Here is a 23,471-nt window from a genome sequence, read left to right as displayed (position 1 = left end):
TATTTCATTTTTCACTCCCCCTTTGTCTCTTCTGCTGTCAGCAGAGATGCACATAGGCAGCTTTACTCTCGCCACCCCACCGCTAGCACTGCCTCAGATGGATAGCAGTACAGTAACAGCCAATATAGTAAACTGATGATAAATCGAATAAAAGAGTAAAAGCGGGGGTTTGTCCTCTTAGTCAGACAAAAAAGAAAAAGAAAAAACAAACAAAACGAAACTTAATGTGTAATTTTCAAAGCTGTGTTAACACTGCTATTTCTTTTAATTTCATCATGTTAAACATGGGCAAATGAAGAACCAATCAAATTTTGGTAAACTGTGAAATTGGACAATGACCTTATCAAGAGAAGAGCCCTCAGATTTTGTCAAAAGAATCCCTTAATCCTCAAACACATGGCAGATTCTAGCACTCACAAGCCGGGTTGCTTATTACAACTTTAGTTGGCAAAGCTGAAACACTAATGACCGTGAAGATGGCTTCAACTCAGACGCTCTATAAACAATGTGATGGGCTCGATAATGTGTCTGTTTCAGACCATTAAAATGATCATGTATTAGTTTTTAGTTGACAGCAACTCAACATTTACAGTGTTTTATTTATCCCACAGGGGTAACCATTAGTAATGATTTGGTTTTATAGTCTGTGTAGAAACTGAGATTCCTGTGTGTGTGTGTGTGTGTGTGTGTGTGTGTGTGTGTGTGTGTGTGTGTGTGTGTGTGTGTGTGTGTGTGTGTGTGTTTAATGAATAAATCTCACTTTAACATCAGCTTTTTTGAGAAACTTTATGAGTTGGACTGTTGGCATGTCTTTTTGGTATAATGCCCTTCTTTTCTTATCCCTGAGCTTTCCAGGAAGTGTGCAAGCCCCCCTCCCAAAAACAACAAAAAAACTCTGCACTGAAGTCCACATGGTGCTGCCCTGACAACAGTCAGTGGATTTGCTGTGTGTTGATAGTGGAACTTAGCTGACTTGAAGTACAAAGAAGGGATTGTTCTAACACCACGGCTATTGCAAAACTCACGTTTACGTACACCTCACTGCTGGTGAGCCGTGCAGCCTTCAGCCCTTAACTACCTGGTTAATGGTTACTGATGTTATCTTCAAGTTTCCAAAAGTGTAATGTTTTCAGATTTTCTCAGCTGATCTGAGAATGATTTACTTAGGCTCACATGTTGTACAAATTAAGTATAGTTTCATTAGGAAAATTTTACTCAGAGCACTCCTGAAACACTCACATTATTTTGAGGATAAAATTGTCCAAGCTAATGGGTGAGACTTTTGTCATTTGTGGCAGCAGATTGAAATAGAGTTCGTCAGGCTGTCATACTTCCAGCAAATCTCCCAGGGAGTGACCCAATTTTGAAACCATCTTCCAAAATCAACCCGCTTCAATCCCTGAACATAATGTTACAGATGAAAGAGGTCTGTGTCTTTAGTCTGACGGATGTAGATTAATCTAAGTAAAAGGAAAGTAAGACTATTTTGGGAAAAAGGTAACATTTTTAATAATTATTAGTTTTGTTTTATAGTTCCAGCTTTACAATGTCACGGTCACCGAACCGCTCTGTGTCTATGTGCTTAAAACAATCATCTTGGATCACTCTAGGCGCCATCGGAGAGTGGCGCCGCACATACCAGGTATAAATATTGGCTATCTGGCATGAAAAGAAGTGGGGCTTATCTGGACTGCTCTGGGCTCACTAGGCCAACGACCCTTACTGTGAAGTCATGAATACCCGGCTCCCACTCAGTCTTTACTCTGAAGACTTGTGCCAGCATATGCACTCATGTCTTGAGTTGCGGTTGTTCACCCTGTGGACAATTCAATATTTGTTCAAATTCAAATTCAAATTCAAATTCAAATTCAAATTTTATTTGTCACGTACACAGTCATACACAGTACGATATGTAGTGAAATGCTTGGACAACTGCTCGTGACCTAAAGAAAACGAAAAAGGAAAAGGCTATGAATAAGATAGGAAATAAATATGAAAAATTAAAAAGGGTAAATTTAACTAGGAAGGAATAAAATATAAATTAAGGTTAAAAATGAAATAACTGTACAACACAAATTAGAATGAAGGGTAAATTTAACTGGGAGAATAAGATAAAATATATAAATTAAAGTTGAAAATAAAATAACTGTACAACAAAATACACAATATAGAACTATATAAGAATGTATGAAGAAATATAAATAAATATATACACAATAACAGCAGCGTGATTTAAGTAATGAAGTGAAAACAATGTCCAGAATGTCCAGTGTGTGTGTAAGAACTATATGTGTGGGTCAGTACTTTGTGGTGGTGTGATTGAGAGACCGTATCGCCTGCGGGAAGAAGCTCCTCCTCAGTCTCTCTGTGTTGGTCTTCAGGGAGCGGAATCGCTTTCCTGACCTCAACAGAGAGAACAGTCTGTTGTTGGGATGGCTGAGGTCCTTCACGATCTTCCTGGCCTTGGTCCAGCACCGCCTGCTGTAGATTGAGTGCAGGTCAGGGAGCTCGGAGCGGATGGTGCGCTCAGCTGACCGCACAACCCTCTGTAGAGCTCGTCTGTCCTGCATGGTGCTGTTCCCGAACCAGGTTAAGATGTTTCCCGTCAGGATGCTCTCTATGGTGCAGGAGTAAAAGTTCCTGAGCACCTTGGAGGGCAGTTGGAAGTCTCTCAAGCGTCTGAGGTGGTAGAGACGCTGACGGGCCTTTTTCACCACGGTGTTGATGTGACAGGACCATGACAGGTCCTGCGTGATGTGAACTCCGAGGTATTTGAAGCTGTCCACTCTCTCCACTGGGCACTCGTTGATGACAGGGGTCTGGTAGTTCCTCTCCTGCTTAGTGCTGAAGTCCACTATCAACTCCTTTGTCTTACTGACGTTTAGAAGGAGGTTGTTCCTCTGGCACCAGTTCTCCAGATTCCTAATCTCCTTCAGGTAGGCCGTCTCGTTGTTATCAGAGATCAGGCCCACCACGACGGTGTCGTCAGCAAACTTGATGATGGTGGTGGAGCTGGTAGTGGCCACACAGTCATATGTGTACAAAGAGTACAGCAGGGGGCTCAGAACACACCCCTGGGGGGCTCCAGTGCTGAGAGTGGTGGAGGCTGAGACATGTCCGCCCATCCTTACTGCCTGTGGTCTGCCAGTTAGGAAGTTGGAGATCCACTGACACATAGATGAGCTGAGTCCCAGATGCTCCAGCTTGGTGGTGAGTGTGGAGGGAATTATGGTGTTAAATGCAGAGCTGTAGTCTATGAAGAGCATTTTAACATAATTCCCCCTTCTAGTGTCCAAGTGAGTGAGTGATGTGTGGAGGAGATGAGAGATGGCATCGTCTGTGGAACGATTTGGACGGTAAGCGAACTGTAGTGGGTCCAGTGTGTCTGGTAGTGAAGAAATGATGAAGTCTCTGACCAGGCGTTCAAAGCACTTCATCACTACTGAGGTGAGGGCTACAGGGCGATAGTCATTGAGAGAAGCAGGGTGGGGTTTCTTCGGGACAGGAACAATGATGGACTCTTTGAAGCATGTGGGGATCACCGACTGAGATAAAGAGATGTTGAATATCTCAGTGAACACAGGAGCTAGCTGGTATGCTGGTATGCGCAGTCTCTTGTTCCACAAGACATAAAAGACACAATATTCTGAAAAAACAAAAATGAAAAAAAGATGCTTGAGTAGCCTCTTCTTGCAATCCCAGCATCTCACACCTTCATGTCATTACATTGAGGGCAATTCAGTACACCTGGAGCCCTGTCAGACCCATACCCTTTACATCCTGGTGGCCAGCTCGTTTGGTGGGGGGTACCATGACAAGAAACCATCCACTCTTTATAGATGTTTATACTCTGTCTATAAGGAGGCAGATAGAGTGGTGGTGGTATTTAACCAAATGCCCTTCCTAAGCAAACCCCAAAGGGAATTTGTGTCTCATATACACACAATAATTACATGTAAGCCTGTGAGAATGAAAAGGTTTTGAGTTTGCTTCTGGAACAAACTACATTAAATTATGCCAAACTTTCTGCAGACACAGTTATAACTGACCTCAGGTCAGCAGGCAGCTTGTTCCAAAGAAGCAACCTCAGCACACTTATATCTAATTCTGGGAATAGTTCAAAGATCTGCACGTGATGACTTTTTTAACTTATCCTTGGCTGTTTGATTGTTTAGGTCTGCTTGCTTCGTTAGATTGTTAAAAATGTGGTTTGGCGTCAAATATGACAACTTAACCATGACTATGCTTTTGCAGTCAGGTCCCCTTGGTTTACAAATGACCAGCTAGAAGAGATCAGGCTCACAGACTTACTTCTTAGAACTCAGTTTTCCCGACTGTGTTTTAAGTGGTTCTGCTACATGTGATTTCTTTTATCTTTTGGTTTTAGTTTTCATGCTAATTGCCTGCCTCTAGTCTTTCATTTATTTAATTATGTCTTTTATTCTCTTTGTTGTGTACACATGTACACAAAAGGTCCTCTGAAGATCCTTTTGTCTAGGCTTCCTGTTTAAATCTACCCTTTGAGTATGCTGCTTTTTCACTTCTGTCAAAGCATTTTTTAAGCTCTGTTTTTTTAAAGATGCAAGTATATAAAGAAAGTTTCTTCTTTTCTTCTTCTTCTTATTAGTATTATCATCATTATTATAGTAAGCCCTGTCTCACTGTTGCATAATACATCAGGGACTGATGCCAAAGGACACTCTGAGAGCGCAGAGCTGATATGCCAGTGGCTTTGACATACAATAACAATTTTTTTCATTACACAAACTCATGACATAACATGAATTATAATATTACTAGTGATTACTAAACGCTGTGTATTATTATCTCATTACTTACAAAAACTGAGAAAACTGAGTACACTAAGGTTCACTTTCGACCACTTCACTGGCACTCACTGAGAATAAGAAAAGTGCAATTCTATAGCTCCCCTAGGGAGAAAATTACCACGCCGAGGTACAATGGTGTCCTGTTGAGGACACGGTTTACATTGTTGAAGGGGTTAACAATGCTGTGGGCCAGTCCAGGCGGAAGTGTTTGAAACCCACACTGAATCACTCTTAGCTTTTACACCAAAAAAAGGCTCTCTCAGCTTTTTTCTCAAATTTAGTTGCCTTTTCCGTCAATATTTCATCGTTGCCTGAGATTTCTGATGAATATTTATCTTGCTTTTGTCCCACAGCTTGTTATGATTTTAGTTTGTGCTTGCATTTTTTTTTAAATAGTTGACGTTTTTGATCAGTGCTGTGAGTTAATTAGCCGTGAGATGTTTTGAAGCAGTTTTTTTTTTTTAAACAGGAAATGGAAAATAAAGAAGTTTAATGTCCCTACAGGCCTTTATCATAACCCTGTCTTAATGAAGCTGAAGCTTTCTTTTTTCTGCTAACACATCAAATCCAGGCCTCACTGCTGAGGCCACAACATGGTTGCCAAAATAGATGGAACAAACAAGGTCAAAGGGGCGATAAACAAACTTTTCCTTTTCAAAGCTTTTCTAACGTGTAAGTTAAATTAACTGTAAGGGTTAATTTGTCTTCTGTCAAAGGGGTATTATACTTTTGGTTCCTGGCATTAAGTTTTAAAGTTTTAAAGTCAAGTAAAACTAAGTATGTGTCTCTGTACAGGACCCTGTATGAGACAGCTAGTCTCTGACAGGTAATCACTTAAAAACAATTGTTTTCCCAACTGGTGTTCCTGGGCCCTGAGGCAGGAAGCTAGTCCTGTTTCTTTGTTTCTTAGTGAGGCAAAGAAGCAGAAAGTCTCGAGTGACCTGATCAAACCTTTCATCCTGTCAGAAATGGTCAACTCTCAGATTAAGTGATGTCAGATGTTATCCTTGGATGTTAAACCTTACCAAAGTCGTCTATTGACATCAGTAAGACCAACTATAGTTGAACGACCTTGTGTTTCTGCGGGTTGTAGTTGTAAAAAGTACATGTTTTGAAAGTTTCTAGTGCCATGGGAGGTCACGAAGAAACATACGGGGATCAGTGCACAAGTTTTGTTTCAACAAAGCATCGGTGAAGGTTGGTTTTATCTGAAAATCGGCTCTGCTCCACGTTTCATTTGCAGTGTTTTTTTCTTGTCCACCTGTGCCAGCTGTGTTTGTTAAACTGCATCCATTAGGCTCTACAGACTGCTACAGCAACCATACTCTGTGTCTTCAGAATCTGATAGCATCACTTTTAATGTAGCTTAAGCACATTTGTTAACTGTTTATTCTTGTACTGTACAGCACTAACCACTAAGCAGGGATTCTGACATGAGTGCATCAAGTTACCACACATATATCTTCTAAAGCATTAGATGGTAAAGCAATTTTCTTAAACATTTTGAAAATTTTAAATTATAGCTGAAACAAAAACGATACGTTTGTGATAGGGAGTAAAACAACATATTGAAGGAACTGCTTTGCCAGGTTGGCTTTGTCTTTTACTAAACTACTGACTCGGGAATATATTAAAAAAATTTATTGAAGCATCAACATAATTAATTTTATACGTACTCACCGATTAATCTGGCTAATTCTGAAACAGCATGCGACGTTTAGACATTCTTATTGCAGCATCATCAGCTTAGCTTCTATATTTTTACTGGTAGCTTAGCTTTTGCAAGCTCATTTTAATTAAACTCGAAGATTGTTGTTCTTATTTTACACAGCTACACCACTTGTGCTGTACGGCTTTCCAGAAATGTTTTAACTGGGATTATATAACTAAAAAAAGTAAATGTTTGCTTGTTTAAATTATGGTGATATTGTGACTGTGGGGAAAAATAGTGGTTTACTCCAAAGCTATACAAAATGATGGGTTTTAAAAGAGCACTGTCAACTCACAATGTGGCGGTGTATGTGGGGGTAATATGTGGTGTTTCAGTGTCAGCACAGCTGTGTTGCACCACTGATATACTGCCACTGATGTGGCGAGAAAGAGAGAGGAGGAACTTTTTTAGTTCTCTTTCTTTTTCAGTTACAGCAGACTAATGAAATACATTAACTAACTGAGCAGTAGTTTAAGACAACACTCCAAAAATGTGATACTCGGGTCTTGCAGGGGGTCAGTTGAGACCTAGAATAATTCATTACCAATATTGTGGTAGGGATGGCAGACAGTTCACGTTCCAACCCCAGAACTAGCGATTTATAGTCGACTCCTGTTTCGATACTTTCTATTCTGAGGCTTGTGATGAGTTGAGTTTTTAATTATTTCATATTTCATGCTGAGGCTAGTCGTTTTTATGTGACTTTACCAAATGATTGTGGGTTATTTTGTAACCTATAGGTGTCTATTTTTTTTTTTTTTTTACTTAACAGCCCTTTTGTGGTATTCTTGAAATTAAAAAACACACCCAACAGGCTGAATGCATTGCAGGGTACTGGAAACAGCAATATGATGTATTGCTGTTTTGCCAGCCTGCCAAAGATCTTATTGGATTTCTTTTTTTTTCTTGTTTGAATCTCACTCACACACACATGCAAACTACATGGACAACACAGACACACAAACAATATGATAAACTTGCTTAGAAGCGTGAATCATTAATCTATGAGAAAGGCAGCGGCGCACCTGATAATGTCATCTTAGCAGCAAATGCACGGACAGTGAAATTGATATTTGGACTCTTGGCCAAGGATTTGCAAATGTGCTGCTGGTGAGATAGCAGGTGCTTTCACCTTTGCTGGGTTATTTATGTCGACTTGTTGTTATTATCAGTAGATCATGTCTAAAGCTCTTATGTTTCTGCATCCATCTTCACGACTTACGTGTGAGGCAGCCAGGACTTTTATTTGAGGTCAGAGTGATTTTCTAAAAAAAGGGCCATATTGTCAACATCATGTCCACAATGACTCATTATAGGGTTTGTGGCAGTTACAAAATAAATAATGCTCAGTATTGCCTGGGCCTACAAATAGGGATGGAGACTGAAGCAGTGGACTGAATAAAGATGATGAAAACAAAGAGCAGATTTAGTGTCTGGTACAGTAAGCTTTTGTTCTGCAGAATACAGAGGAAGCTTTCTATCAGGCCTTGTTTGGACTGCAGGCCTGAGGTGTGCGCTGGTTGATGATGTACATTATGTAGAATGAGTCATTCACTGTCTAGATGACTTGAGCAGGTTGAGAAGTCAGAGCTGGAGCAGCAGGAGTCAGAGCAGAAACAGGGCAGGGGAGATGCCCGAGCTGGGATGGGGACCTGCTGTTGCAGTTGTCTGCCCATCAGGCACGAGACTGACGGGGCTGATCATGAAACAAAGGTGGTTGCAGAGCTGGAGCTCTCCAATTTGGAGGAGAAGGAGAGGCAGGCTGAGGCAAGGTAATACTTTTTTTAGCCTTGAATTGTATCTCTGTGCCTGATTAGTGTTTTCATGTCACTACATTACTATGATTGTGGTAAAGCATGCCATCTTTGACTTTAACTAGCATGCAGGAAGATGTGACAGAAATTGAAACATGCAGCATTTTTGTCAGCTATCATTTACAACTCTTTTCAACTTATTAAAGAAAGAGGCTCTGGACCGTAGTAATTTCAGCTGCCTCTCTGGAGGAAAAGCAGTTTGTATACCTCTCTCTGATTAAATTCAGATGACAGTTCTTTCTGCCGCATTCTGTCAGAGCCCGAGTGTGACTGGAGCCACTGCAGAGAGAAGCAGGTCCCACCGTGTCCTCATCTCACCAGACGGATGACAGGAGAAGTGATTAGTTAGCACAAAGGAAATGATGGATGCTCTGTAACATGGGAAAAGAAACGAAAGAAAACTTACATTTTGTTTGTGCAATGCTTTGTATTTTACCCAGAGTTTGCTTTAAAGTGATAAGCAGTATAAAGATTAAATGTGAGCAAGTGCTCCTGTGTTGCCACGAATACAGGAAAGCCACTGGTTTTCAGTGATTATGTGTCCTGTAAAGTAAAGGTTTATGAGCTGAGTAAAACATCTTTTAATTTTCTAACTAACTATATTTATAACATACTCTGAATCTGCAACATAGCATGTGCTAAAACTGCCACAAACAAGCCACAAGGGCAGTTTATTTGAATTGAACTGGCTTTCTTTGTAATGTTTGCATGGTCTACATGTGACTCTGTGGGTTTCCTCCTGCAGTCTAAAGCTCTTAATGTTAGGCTAACTTGTAAGTCTAAACTAAGTGTGAATATGAATGGGTCTGTCTCTCTGTGTTAGCCCTGTGATGGATTGGTGACCTGTCAAGGCTGTACTCCACCTCTTTCCAGTTGTCAGCTGTGATATGCTCCACTGCACCTCCACCCCTTATCCAACCCACCTGAACTGGATTAGCAGTTAAAAGGATGAATGAATATACTTATTGTTATTAATTATTGTATTATAAATATTACCAGTGGCTTATAATTTAACATAAAAGAGCTTTAGCTCTTGCTTAAATTAATACAGCCACACAGAGTATTCTTTATTAGGTGTTTTAGCCGTTTTCTTGCTTTTTAAAAAACAAAACAAAAAACAAGCAAACACACAAAGCTGCGGGTTATGACAAACCTGCCTGGTACGAAAAGACAAACAGGAAAAAGTTTGTGACCAGTGGGCAAAGTGGAGCTGTCAATCGAGTGAATGTCAGAAACACTGCCAATGAGCGCTTTTGTTTCTCAGTTTCTGCTTAGTATTTAACACAGCTGTGTGCTAAAAAGTGGTGAATGTGAAGGCTATATATGTCAAACATTGGCAGCTTGTTGTGCTAACCCAAGTGGAGAGAAACGTTATTATAAAATTGCTTATTAATTGCTACAGTGCATCCTACAAAGCACATGATCCTACATCCTACATGCTCTATCTCTCTGCAGATAAGTTTCTAGAAATTTCTAATCATGCAGGGTGCTTTACTGCTGATATATTCCAAAAGGCTGAAAAACCAAACACTTCAATAAGCTTATGTTAGCAGCAGATTGAGTGTATGAGCTGTGAGAAAATGTTGCTTAGTGTGGATTACTTGATTGAATATTGCTGTTTCCATTAATGGAATATTGAGTGTGAAAAAAAAAAAGAAAAGAAATGAAAAGACTGGACCGACCACTGCTACTGAGAGCAGATGTGAGGGTTTGAGCAATTTCTCTCACTGCAGCATTTATCGAGCACATTGACCACACAGCTGTGTGATTTCTTGCAAACCGATCCAATTTAATTTGCCTCAGTGCAAAGATGCATGGCTAATTTTGTATTCATGAGCCTTTCCTCAGTGCTTCTTTTTTCTATTCTAAATCTTTGATTGATTAATTAAAACCTGCTGTGATCTGGCATTACCTCTAATCATTGTGTTTAAGTTATATAGTGACAAAAAAGTGCTAATTTTAAGCGATGTATTCATGTTTTTAAAACTGCAGTCTCTGCGATGCTGCACCGGCTCTCAACTGTCATCGGATCAATGAGACCTGCTGAAGCACTAGCAGGAGAACCATGGTGCTGTTCTGCATGTAGCCACTAGATACTGCTGTTGCGTCTTTGTACACTTCACCAAGACACTTATTGACAGTTTGGTGGTTTATCACACATTTTTTTTTCCATCTCTGCCAATGACAAGGTCAGATAACGGAGATTACACATAAAGTGTTGAATCAGGTATATTTTTTTATTGTGGTTTCATCCTATGACAGCATCTAACTCAAGCTTGAGTTACAAGCTTGTTTTGTTTTTTAACGAGATATAATAATTCACCATTCATCTCACAGTGTGATTACCCCTTTCGTGTATTTGTTCTGTAATGTATAGCTAAATGTCAGAACATCCCGTCTCTCTGAGCTATTTGAGAGTCTGTTAATTCAAACCTTTTTTTGTTGTGTTGTGGGTTTCCTGTTTGCTAACCGGATGGATCAGATACAGTAAATTAAAAACCTTAATTTGTTATACGGTAGCCGGGATAAAAGCAGTGTATGGATATCGACATGGTATGGATTGACCTACCCTCAGGTTTGACCACCTTCATTCAGCCCTCTGGTCTTATCTATATGTCTGTCTGTGGATTATTGAACCGGCACTGCAGCAGCCTGCACCAGCCACTCAGGTTTGCTCTCCGTCCATTCCTCTCTCCCCCAGGCGGACTGGGATGTGATCTGATAAAGAGGACTCTGGGTGAGACGGAAGGCTCTGGTTGCAGTCAGAGACCAAGGTCAGCACTTTGCTGGACACCACAAAGAGGTGATAACTATTCATCTGTGATAATCAAAAAGAGCGGCACCTTTAGAGTTTTGTTTTAGGCCAGGTCCAGCTCTTTTTCTCATCACCAGCTTCTGCATCGACACTAAGCAGCAAAGTGTTATTTTATTATTCCCCAGTGAGCATAAGTAGAGCTATATTCTGCAAGGGCCGCCAGTGTTACCGATTGATCAAGAGTAGAGAGAGAGAGAGGGCTGAAACAGCAGTTATGCTCCTATCTGACACCCCTCTTTTTCTACTTTCTAGCACACCCACTAGCATACACTTTAGCAAGCTCAGTTTTCATATGTTAAGAGAGCAGAAAGGGACACTCCCTATTGGTTGTCTTCAGAATCAGGACAGATGTGGACATCTGAGGCTTTTTAAGTGGACTCACTGCATTACGTCTGATCACTAAACTGGTGAGTAGCAACATGTGCATATATATGATTTTATAGTTTTTAGAAACAAGCCAGTAGTATGTAGATTAGTCTATTATATACTTAGTGACTGTAATGTCCAACACATTTGTCTTGGGACAAAAATAGAATGACCTGTTCTACAAACAGTTTCAACTTTTGAAGAAACGCATTGTTCTGTCTGTTGTTCACTTCATCATATTGATGAAGCTTTTTATTGCAAGCATTAAAATGTTTCATTGCTTTGTCCTCTTTGTAATTTTATTACTTATCTAAGTGCTCGAGTACCCTCCACAGATCTCAGTTCTCTTCTTTGCATGTAAATCGATTCCTGTTATAGATTACTTTCAGTAGTTTCACACTTTTTGAAATGCTACTGCTTGTGCAGCGAGTTTCTGAGTATTCTGATCTGTCACCTACTGTAAATCAGGCAGTAATATCACATTAGTAAAATACTGTGTTACAAATAAAACGTCTGCATTCAAAATCTCTAAGTAGGAAAGTAAGTAAAGCAAAGTGTACTATCAAGAAAACAGTGCTAATTTCTGGTAGTGCATAATGCAATGCGGTGATTGCCCTTTCTATGTATTAATATTTAATTCTGGTGGGTGAATATTACTTATGTATTCTGTATTGGACGGTTTCATTTAGAATGAGAAATCTGCATAGTAGTTAATTTATTACAGACAGTGGCAGACTTAATGTTGGGGAGCAGTGGAGTGTTTACGGAACTTTAGAAATCACATCATCAGATGCGCCTCAGCAGACTGATCTTAGCAATGTGATGATGGTGTATTGGTGAGCCACCCACAGATGTATGTATATGTGTACATTCATTATCCCCCCCACCCCTCTGTAAAGCTTGCCGCGTTTGCCTGCATCTCTACAGCTGCCCAACATAACAGAAAGTTAAAGTGAATGTAGAGGAGAGACAGAGATAATTAGCATTTAGCAAAAGATATGGCTAAATGCTACGCTAACAATCAGGGACCAGATCAGTCAAAAGCAGTAACTTAACAAGTGCACTTACCCCATTTCTACAGTTGTTGAATGAGCGACAGTCATTTTAAAGTTTGAATGGACGCTGTGTCTGTTTATAAGGTGTGGGCTTATTTTTGTGTGTATCTGGCCTCGTACGCTTGATGTGCTATGTTTGATATCAGTCCTGCTGAGGGTGTACAAGTAGCCATTTGTCTCTTCATACCTAGTAGTGCTGACAACAGCCATTATATTTATAGGAAGAAGAAGCTGTTTTACATCTGATATGATTTGTATGTTGGCGTTAGTCCATTCAATTAAATTAATTACCTTTAAAACTGTGCAGTGCGATACATGAATATGTTGAAAGAGGTGGCTAGGACACAATTCAGATGGTGTTTGGTGGTGGTCGGACCCAGACATCTGACAGACTGGTATTATCGCCACAGTGTTGAAGTCTTTACTTGCAGCGCCATGCCTCTGACTCCTGTGGTATGATAATGAGATGTGAAGCAGTGTGGAGATGGATGAGAAAGAGCAGCAGAGGGTGAAACTAAGGGAATGAGAGCAGCAGCAGCAGCAGGACACATCGACTACATGTTCATGTGTGTACTTGTGTGCTCAGGTGCCATCAGATTAATTTTCACTTAAAGCCTAACTGCTTTAATAGCTAATTGAAGGTATTTGTAGCATGACATAGTCGTCAGTCTCTTTGGTTTATAGTCTTCACTTTCTCATGTTATCTGATGTCTCCGCTATGCAAAATGTTCCCCTTTTGTCTTTTCTTGGTGTTTAAATTCATCATGTTGGACAGTATTGTCCTGTTGTGCATATGCAGAAGGACTGAGGTAATGTGTGCAAAAGAAAAACATCATTAGAAGATCATTTGTAGAGACTGGTAACATGGGAATATAGAGAGTATAAACTGTAGTCATCGCCTTTTCATGTAATAAACTTTTCCATCATACTTTCTGGCAGAATAAGCATTTACAACATAGTATATTTCTAGTACTTACTTCAGCTCAGTTCAGTTTTAATATTATAGGCTTATAAATCACAACAAAAGTAATCAAGTGCTCTTCATATTGTAAGAATTTCAAGTATTCCAAATTTAGCAATCAAATGATTGGGAGGGGCAGCCATCTGTTTTAAGCCAGTGGAAAGACAAGATCATAAAGTGATGACGAACAACAAACAGGAAAACACATTTGACATGCAGCAGTAGCACGGGGGAGTAAAAGTGAGAGGAAAAAGAGGAGCGGTGCTCAGTGCATCATGGTAGAACCTCCATCTGCTTGAGCCTATTGCAGCATAACTAAGAGTTTAGAAAAAAGGAAAAAAAAAAACAAAGCCTAATCTTAAAAGTACAAAAGGAGGGGGAGGTGGGGTCTGCCTCCCAAACCCAAACTGAGAGCTTGTCCCACACGAGAGGGGCCTGATATCTGGATGCTTTAGCTCTCAGTGTACTTGCTAAAACACTTACTTTGATATTTTTGGATATTTAAGATAGATTTATTTTAGTACTCTAAAAGAACAGCTTTGCATGTTTCACAGTCGTAAACAATCCTTTTCTATCTTATACTGTCCGCTGGTGCAGCCCCTTTTATTATCCTTTCTAAAACAAGTGCCTTTAAGGTTTGGTTCTGTGCACCTGGAATGATTTTATTAAGGACATAGTGTCTCTGAAAGTAACAGATTCAAGAGTAGAAAAAACACTGTCTGAAATAAAGCATTTAGAGGAGTGTGGAGTCGGGGCCCTTGCACACTGACTGACTGCAGTTTTGAAACTTTGGCCATGTTTCATATGAGCAACCACGACTGAAACAATATCTGTTAGAGAAAGTAAGAAAGAGCATAATAGATCCCCCTTTTAGAAGTGATAGGATGTGATCGTTCAGGACTTTGTATGTCAGGAGATGGATTTTAAAATCATTCCTGGATTTTACAGAGAGCCTGTGAAGTGAAGCTAATGTAGTTTTTCTCTGGTCCCAGTTAGTGCTCTCACTGCAGCATTTTGGATGCTGCTACCCATTCTCTCCCTTTTCCTCACCCCCTCATCTCTTTTTTTTTAAAAATTCCTCATCCATCCATCCTTCCTTCCTTCCTCCTTAACTCCCCCCTTTTATGCTGTGTATTGGCTGCATGACTGCAGAGAGAATGGAGCAAAGCATCCAGTTCAGGGAAGTGCTCTGGCGACAGAGCTCTGCTGAGGAACGCATTTATTAGAAGAGAGAAGGAGGAGAGCTGAGGAAGAAAAGAGTACCGTTAATGGGAGGGAAAGAGGGAAGAGATTATGATTATATTGTTATGGCTTATTCTTTGTACCTGTGGTGTTAGTTTGTGCTTTGGGACCTCTTAAAAGACTTATTGGTGAGGTTGATTGGCCTCGATAATACCAATCACACGGGTGTCACTCAGAAACCGGGTACACTTCGGTGATTGCATATATTTTTAGTTTCACCTAAGCAGCAAAGGCGGGAAGGTGGATGTTTTGAATGAACTGACGCCACGGGGCTCAGCAGAGGACGTCAGCAACAGCGGCACTACCAGCTGAGAGAAGTACACACACACAGGCACCACTGAGACGAGCACAGCACAGCAAATCACAGACCTGCAGCTAACATGCTGGGCCAGCCAGGACAATCAACCTCACACGTCTCCTACAAGAGGCAGCCAGTGTATGGGGCGACTCACAGGTGTGTATCCCAGCCCCTCTCTTAGCACATATATGGGACTGTATTGCTGCGTAGCTTGTCGGGAGCTGTGTGTGTGTGTGTGTGTGTGCTAAGGCTTTCCAGCAGGCAGGAAATAAAATGCTTTAGATTGCATGTTGTTAAGTGTTTGTACAAAGTCTACATGCAGGCAGGCAGATTTCAGAGGCATGCTGAAAAGTGTCCGCTATCTCTTTTTGCTGCCAACAAGGCATCTGGCTTTTTATGCCTCTATAAACCTACTGATTGCTTTTGGAGGGTGTGTGTACCTGTGCGAACTGGATCAGTCTTTACGGGGGTGAAGAGACAGAGAGGGAAAAGAAAGAGAGAGAGAGAGAGAGGGAGATGCTCACTGCAGTGCCTCATGATCACAGGTCACTGATTGCTGTGTTGATGTCAGCAGAACTGTGATCCCTTGGGCTTGTATACATTAATGTAGATCTCTCTATAGGTTAGACTATTGCAGGGGTTTAATGCAGTCCTAAGTTCAGAGTGAGCCAGACTTGTAAAAGAATGTAGTTTACATGGGAGTGCGTGTTTATTCTTAGTGCACTTGCTGTTTGTTAGGACCCTTTACATATGCAGACAAACAGCACACCTGCTGTATGTTACATGTTTCTTACACACCTCAAATCCTATATGTTACACTTTATAAACTACATGCAGTGGGCACTGTTGCCTTAAATAAAAGACTAAATTGTTACATTAGTATAATTGTTCAAAATGGATCATATATGTAATTCATACAGCAGCATATAGTATGCATGCTGCTGTAGACAGACAGCTTTACATTAACACAGTTCGAAGCCCAGTGTATGAAAAGCCAAAGAGCAGCTTGAAGCCGGCAATTTTGAAGCTGCTCTTTGGTTTATTGGTGTGGTTAATGCCACTTTTAAATGGGATGTGACATGGAAACCATCCATTTATTGATCTGCACAAACTACATCAAGCTTATTGCCATTCTGTCAGGGTCTTTATGTTAGCTGAAGCGATAAGGTTACTTAGCCTGTTTATCATTCCTACATATGCTTCTGCATCGGCCAGATCCCCCGCAGTGCTCTCTGCCACAGAGGCAGTAAACACCACACTGCAAAATTTCTTCTAAGATCAGCAAATAGCAGAGCGTGATGGCTTGGATCATCTTTGAATCAATAGTCTTTTAATTGCAGTATGCTACATTAACAGCATAGCACATGTTGAAATAACATTAATGAGACTGGTGAGTTTTTTCCAGTCCTGTGCGGTTGTCTGGTTTTAATGGATTAGCTAATGCTCACCTTCTAGTGTTGAACATCTGACTCAATGTTTAGTTCACCAAAACAGTCCCCAGTCACACCCAGCACAGCTCATCCTTCCTGCTTCAGTCCTCGGCCACAGAGTGGAATGTAGCCAAAAGCCATAGTGCTTCATTTGTATGCTTATCTGACATAGAGGTCATGTCTTTGATTGAATGGCTGGAGCACTTCAGGCTGAAAAATGAAACACCAAAAATAGGTGCAGTGGATAGAATAGCTTTGAATACAGGGGACAGACCCCGCCCCACTGCACATTTCCAGGGAGACTTACTATTTCTAAGAATAGACTATAATGGTGATACTTAACAGAAGGTTAAAGCATTTGAAAAGGGAGGGTCTTCTCAGTGTATTAAGATCGTGACCTTTTTAAATCCCCCAAACTGTTATTTAGTTGAGCCGCTGTGAGTGGGATAGAGATTCCAGGGAAGAGACTGTTCTAGTAAAATCTCCATCCTGCTGGCTGGTAAGAGTTTTCGAGCTGTGCACCAGATGTGGCCTACCTTCCCTGCCTTAATAAACTTACTAAGTCACAGCAAGCTTTCCTCACACACAGGATACAGAGGGCTAAAAATAGCCTTCATTTACCCTCTGCCAGCCAAGTGGACCCTCACCTAATTAATTTAATCCATCAGTTTAATTTCCATGTTGAACTGTGATAGCATGCATGCTTTGGCAGCCAACAGAGAGAGATGCAATGTGTTATTACATGTTTTTTGTTAAAGAAAAAACTTGTGGTAACAAATAATAATTCTAAACATTTGATGTGCAATCATGTGGTCTAGTGATGAAGGATTTAATGTCATCACTGTGCTCCTCTGGTCTCAGTAAGGGAATACCAGGGAAAAAAAATAGCTATGTGTGCAGCAGACATGAAGCCTGGACAAATTCTAGTTGATGTTGTGTGGTTTCTGGACTGCAGGGGCCTTTGTGTGTGGTGCCTGGGTGTTGTTCATTGCCACAGAGCACTGCAGTCGTGGAGTAGCCGCTTTTTGTCTTAACCCCGTGTATCACTGTAATATAACTCCCCAGTGGGAGTGTGTTCATTGGCTGCCTGTACTCTGGGTTGTGTGTCTTCTCAGATTCTGTAATGAGAACTGCAGGAGAGATTTCTCTAAGCCTCAGGCAATCTGGGCACAGGTAGCTCCCAGCACACAGACACCCTCACACAGAAAGAGCCGACTCAGTCCCGCGAAGGAAAGAATGTGACGGAAGAAAGCATTCGCCATCCTTGATGAGATTTCAGAAATGTCTTCGTTATTTTAGATACACTGTACACATTCAATGGTAAAGATAAGCGTGTGGTTTAGAAAAAAGAAAGAAAGTGCTGTGCTATACAAACTTGGATGCTCTCAGGCCTTGGATTCTTACCAACATAATCACTTTTTGAAAACTGTCACTACATGTAAATGAAGTGAAGACATTTACAATAAATACATTTCATCGGGATGATTTCATATATCTGTATGTGTGTGTGTGTGTGTGTGCACGTGTGCTGGTTAGGGTTAAGTAGAGGGTATTTAGTGGCTGGATGATATAATAAAGTCTCTGACACAATTGTGTAAGGGATTTAGACATGTTTCACAGCATGAGGGTTAGCTGAATCCGATTGTTAGAGAATCCAGTGGCTGTTTATCTGCTTCTCTGCTTTTGGACAAAAGCACTGGCAAGTGACATGGCTTTCATGAAATGTGGAAAACGGGGATTACCCTGGTTCAGATAATGTAAGCCTTAAGGCTACAGTAAGATACAGCTACATCTGCTTTGTTTCACTACATTGTAAAGAGCATATGGTGAACTGAAGGCACAGGAGAACATATATATATATATATATGTTCTCCTGTGCCTTACACTATAGTAGTTATATCACTATTAAGTGGTCTCCTCTGTCAGCTATTAGATAGCTATTACCCTATTCAGTGGTAGCTTGAGTCTTTTGGATGTGTCATGTGCAGTTCAGTTAGATCTATCATCATACTACTAGATAGTGCATGTTACAAAGCTCTGTTGGCTACTAAGACATTTTAGTATAGTAGTATTTATTTATTGTCATTGTCAAGAACAATGAAATTGCGTTTGGGGCTTCCATACAACCCAAAAAAGAAGAAAATAATAAATACCCCTTAAAACCCAAGTGTACATATTTAACCCAGTGTGACTCCAATGCAATAGACAATCCTTAGCAATAACATGAGAACCTGACAAGTAATGTTGGTAGAAATTCAGACAAAGACCTGAGAAACATGACAAAGTACAACAGTGCAACCCATTCAATATTATTGTACTGTGAGATATGATATCAGATATGATAGTTATCTATTTAAGAAAGAGGGGGGGGGGGGGGGGGGAGGAGGGGGAAGAGAATAAAGATATGATGCACCAATGCAGACCAGTTCATTGCTATTAAGAAGTTGGATATGGTTATTGTCCGTGAGAGGGGGGCAGAGAGTTCAGGAGCCTCACAGCCTGTGGATACAGGCTGTTGGCCAGTCTGGATGTTCTGGCCTGTATAGACCTGTACCTTCTCCCTGAGGGCAGCAGATGGAAAAGGTGGCGCGCAGGGTGATGTTGGTCCCGCAGGATACTGTGCACCCTCCTCAGACAGCGAGTGGGGAAGATATTACTGATCTCTGGCAGACTTGTTCCAATAATTCTGCCAGCTTCTTTCACCACCCGCTGGAGTGCTTGCTGATCGGCCTTGGTGCAGCTGGGGAACCACACTAGAAATCCATACGTCAGAACGCTGCTGATGGCACAGTTGTAGAAGTTCAACATCAGAGATCTGGGAATGTGTGCGCTCCGCAGTCTCCTCAGGTAGTAGAGGCGCTGTTGGGCCTTCCGTGCAACTGAGGTGATATGGTTGCCCCAGGACAGGTCCTCGGTCACAGTTACCCCCAAGAATTTAAAACTGCTCACCCTCTCCACCGCCTCACTGCCAATGAAGAGAGGCAGATGGTTGTTATGACCCTTCTTCCGGAAGTCTACAATGATCTCCTTGGTCTTTTTGGTGTTTAAGACCAAGTTATTGTCGTGGCACCATGACTTTAGTTGTTGCACCTCTGTCCTGTAGTTTGTCTCATCGTTGTTGGATATAAGTCCGAGCACTGTAGTGTCGTCGGCAAACTTAACAATGAGATTGGACGCGCAGGAGGAAATACAGTCATGGGTGTAGAGAGTGTATAGCAGAGGGCTCAGAACACACCCCTGAGGGGCACCGGTGTTGACCACAAGGGTGGAAGAGGTGTTCTTACCCACTCTGACACTCTGTCTACGGTTAGTGAGGAAGTCCACAATCCAGTTGCACAGAGAGGAGTTAAGTCCCAGTTGGTGGAGTTTGGGACGGAGTTTGTATGGCCGGATGGTATTAAAAGCCGAGCTGTAGTCTACAAAGAGGAGCCGTGCATAGGTGTTCCTGTGTTCCAAGTGCTTCAGTAATGTGTGCAGCACTGTGGCGATCGCATCCTCGGTTGACCGGTTCTCCCTGTATGCAAACTGGTGCGAGTCCAGGGATGGTGGAAAAGCAGCTCTGATGTGTTTAATGACCAGTCTCTCCAGGCATTTGGCGGGAATGGGGGTGAGTGCCACAGGTCTGAAATCGTTCAGACATGTGACATTTGACTGTTTTGGGATGGGAACGATGGTTGCTGCTTTGAAACAGGATGGTACCAGTGAACAGGACAACGAGGTGTTATATATAGAGGTGAAGACGTCCGCCAGTTCCGCAGCACAGTCTTTTAGCACCCGGCCCAGCACTCCATCTGGCCCGGCCGCCTTCCTGGGGTTAATGCTCCGGAACACACGCCTCAGCTCATGAGTGCTCAGGACTGGAGCAGGATTGGTTGAGGGGAGAGGGGACAGGACAGGGTCGGTGTTCTCCCTATCAAAACGGGCATAAAAGAGATTTAGATCCTCAGCCAGAGTAGAACTGTCGGCTGAGGGTGATGGTGTTCTCCTTTTGTAGTCCGTGATAGCCCTGATGCCCTCCCAGACCTGCCTTGGGTTTGTGTTGTTCTCAAACCTGGCCTCGATACGCCTCCTGTGCTGCTGCTTGGCAGTCTTGATGCCTCTTCTCAGGTTGGCCCTGGCAGCACTGTATGCCTCCTGGTCCCCGGATTTGAAAGCGTTGTTCCTTGTTCGAATAAGTTGTTGAACTCCGTGTGTCATCCAGGGTGGATTATTAGGGAACACACGGAATCGTTTCCAAGTTGTTACAATGTCCACACAGAAACAGATGTAGTCCAAGACAGTGGAGGTGTAACTGTCCAATGCGACACGATTGTCAGTGTCCTGCACCTTGAATACATCCCAGTCTGTGCAGTGGAAACAGTCCTGAAGCATCGGAATAGCATCCTGCGGCCATGTTCTCACGGTTTTGGTTGTAATCCCAGTGCTCTTGATCTTTTGTGTGTATATTGGGTGTAGCAGAAGGGAGAGATGGTCTGACAGACCCAGGTGGGGATAAGCCTGGGCTCTGTATGCATTCGCCATGTTGGTGTACACCTGGTCCAACGTTCTATCTCCTCTGGTAGCACACTTCACATTACGGTGGAAATTGTGAAGTACAGATTTCAGGTCCGCGTGGTTAAAATCCCCAGCCGCAATAAAGACACTGTCCGGGTGTGCTACCAGGCTGTTATTGATGCTGCTGCTCAATTGTGCTAACGCTAGCTTAGCATTAGCATCTGGTGGAATGTAAACAGCGCAGATGTAAACGGCAGAAAATTCCCGAGGGAGATAGAATGGACGGCACTTTAACACCAACAGTTCTACCTCTGTACTGCACAGTCTTTCCGTTACCGTGACGTTCGTGCACCAAAAGTTGTTAATATAGATGCACAGCCCCCCGCCAGTCTTCTTACCCGAGTCCGCAGACCTGTCGGCTCGATAGGCGGTGCGGCCTGCTAGATCAATAGCCGCATCGGGAATGGTGCTGTCCAGCCAGGTTTCAGTGAAAATCATGCACGAACAGTTGTTAAAAGTCCGTCGAGTGGCGATCTGCAGTCGTATTTCATCCAGTTTGTAACGGATTGAACGGGCGTTGGAGAGGAATATGATCGGGAGTGGTGGTTTAAATGGACTAGTCTTTAGCCGTGCCCACAGGCCTCCCCGCTTGCCTCTCTTCTGCCTCCGCTCGCAACGTCTCCTCCTGCGGCTTGCTGTTGCGGGTAGCCCCGGGGGTTGCTTAACGATCTCCGGGGGGATGAGATACTCGGATGTTAGTTGAAGATCTCCACGGCTTAGTTGTAGTAGATCATCTCTGTTGTATTGAAGTAACCCCAGACTGTGTGAAATAATACACAGTACCACCAAAAGTGCAAAAATGTAGGAGCTCCGGGCCGCTGCGTCTGTGCGCGCCGCCATGTCTAATGGTTCTCAAAGAACGTGACTCAAAAAAAAAAAAAAAAAAAAAAAAAAAAAAAATTTTATATGCACCTCTTAAGGCCTATGAGAGCCTCCAATACTGTCCTCTGTTTATCACAGGTTACAATAAAAGAGGAGCACCTTCTGAGCCTGCTAAAAGCTAGAGAGGGTGATATGCAGGGACTGATAACAATTGGAATTTTTTTTTTTCAATGCACTGATAGCATCTCTACCATTTAGTTTCAAATGAAGGAAGATTTGTTCCCCTTGCATCAAAGTGGTAGCGAGACAAGAAACAGGGTATAAAGGGTTATGGAAGGTGTTTTACGCTCAGGGGGAATAAAGGAGGGCCGGTGTTTTGTGTAATGAGAAGGTTTTCTGCCAGCTCTTCTGAAGTAAAACATTCACCCAGAAGACAGAACAAACTGCTGTGTCAGTTTCAAGTCTGTGCAGTTTTGCCACAGTATCGCCACCTAATTGCCCACATTATTTATCTATCAGTTTAATACGGCGCTCACCAACTCTATTAATTACTGCAGTTTATTCTTATATTGTGTAGCCTGGCATACTGTAAATTGAATAGAAGAAATGTTGTTATTTGTGAAAAAGATTCAGATATAGTGTTTTTTTATTTGAATATTTGCAAATTATGAACTGGAATTTTTGTATCTGATACATGGTGTCTTGCTCACAGTCTGTTTATCTGTTAGCTTTTTATTGATTCAGTTTTTGATGTTGTGGGATTATGGGGTTTAGAGATCAGAGAGATAATCTGTGCATGAACATATGCAGTTTGTCACTCTGTGTGTGCTCAGGGAAACGTGACAGATATTCTCGCTGTGCGAGTCAGACACATTCATTCTGCACATCCATCATTTGGTACTGTTCAAAACTGGGTGCAGACAGGTCAAAGACAGAAAAATGCTCGGAATAAACCTCATAAATGATAACTGCTGCTGCATGGGGCTAGCACTGAGGTAGGCCGTGCCTGCATTTTTAAGACACATATTTTTAAGATTTGCATTTTTAGGCCACATATTCTTACTTAGTTGGTGATGCTAGTCCAGATAACTCTGATGCACACAGTGGTGACGAGCCACATTTTGGTTTGTGCTTTTGTTCACCAGTTTTCACTTTTTCAGGAACTCTTCATCTGTCTTTTTATAAATCTTTTCATGGCTGTTGTATGCAATTGATTCTCTTATTCTGAAGAAAGAGCAGTCATCTCTCACTGTCACCTGAAGAAGTGAAGACAAGCTGGGTTACTGAAGATTCTGTAAAGGTTTACTGGCAGCATAAGAAAGCATTACACATTAGAGGTGGGAATCATCAGACAACCCATGGTGTGATGTTATCACAATACTTCACTCACAATATGGTATTATTGCAATTCTTTTAACATTTTATGATACGCTGCAATAACATATAATGCGATTTGTCACCTATTGTCGATTGCTCATTATGGCCGCAAATATAAATTTAGTCAGTATCTGTATTACCCAATAAGATAAAGTTGTCTTTTTTTTTCTCCTGCAAAATGAGATTGACAAACATAC

General features: G+C 41.8%; 1 protein-coding gene and 1 long non-coding RNA gene across 5 annotated transcripts in view; one reads left to right on the top strand and one right to left on the bottom strand.

Moving 5' to 3' along the window:
• Positions 1–23,471, top strand: part of plekha7b (pleckstrin homology domain containing, family A member 7b) — an 81,394-nt gene that overhangs the window by 3,478 nt on the left and 54,445 nt on the right. The window lies entirely within an intron of this gene.
• On the bottom strand, positions 7,276–11,072 carry LOC120721097. The gene is made up of 2 exons (XR_005693110.1): positions 10,924–11,072; positions 7,276–8,725 (listed from the first exon to the last, which is right to left on the bottom strand). It is a non-coding gene; the product is annotated as an uncharacterized LOC120721097 (long non-coding RNA).

Source organism: Simochromis diagramma, unplaced genomic scaffold (assembly GCF_900408965.1).
Source record: "Simochromis diagramma unplaced genomic scaffold, fSimDia1.1 OVJJ01000603.1, whole genome shotgun sequence".
Taxonomy (NCBI): domain Eukaryota; kingdom Metazoa; phylum Chordata; class Actinopteri; order Cichliformes; family Cichlidae; genus Simochromis; species Simochromis diagramma.
The sequence above is the reverse complement of the archived record's forward strand: the minus strand, read 5'-3'. Positions and strand labels throughout refer to the sequence as shown.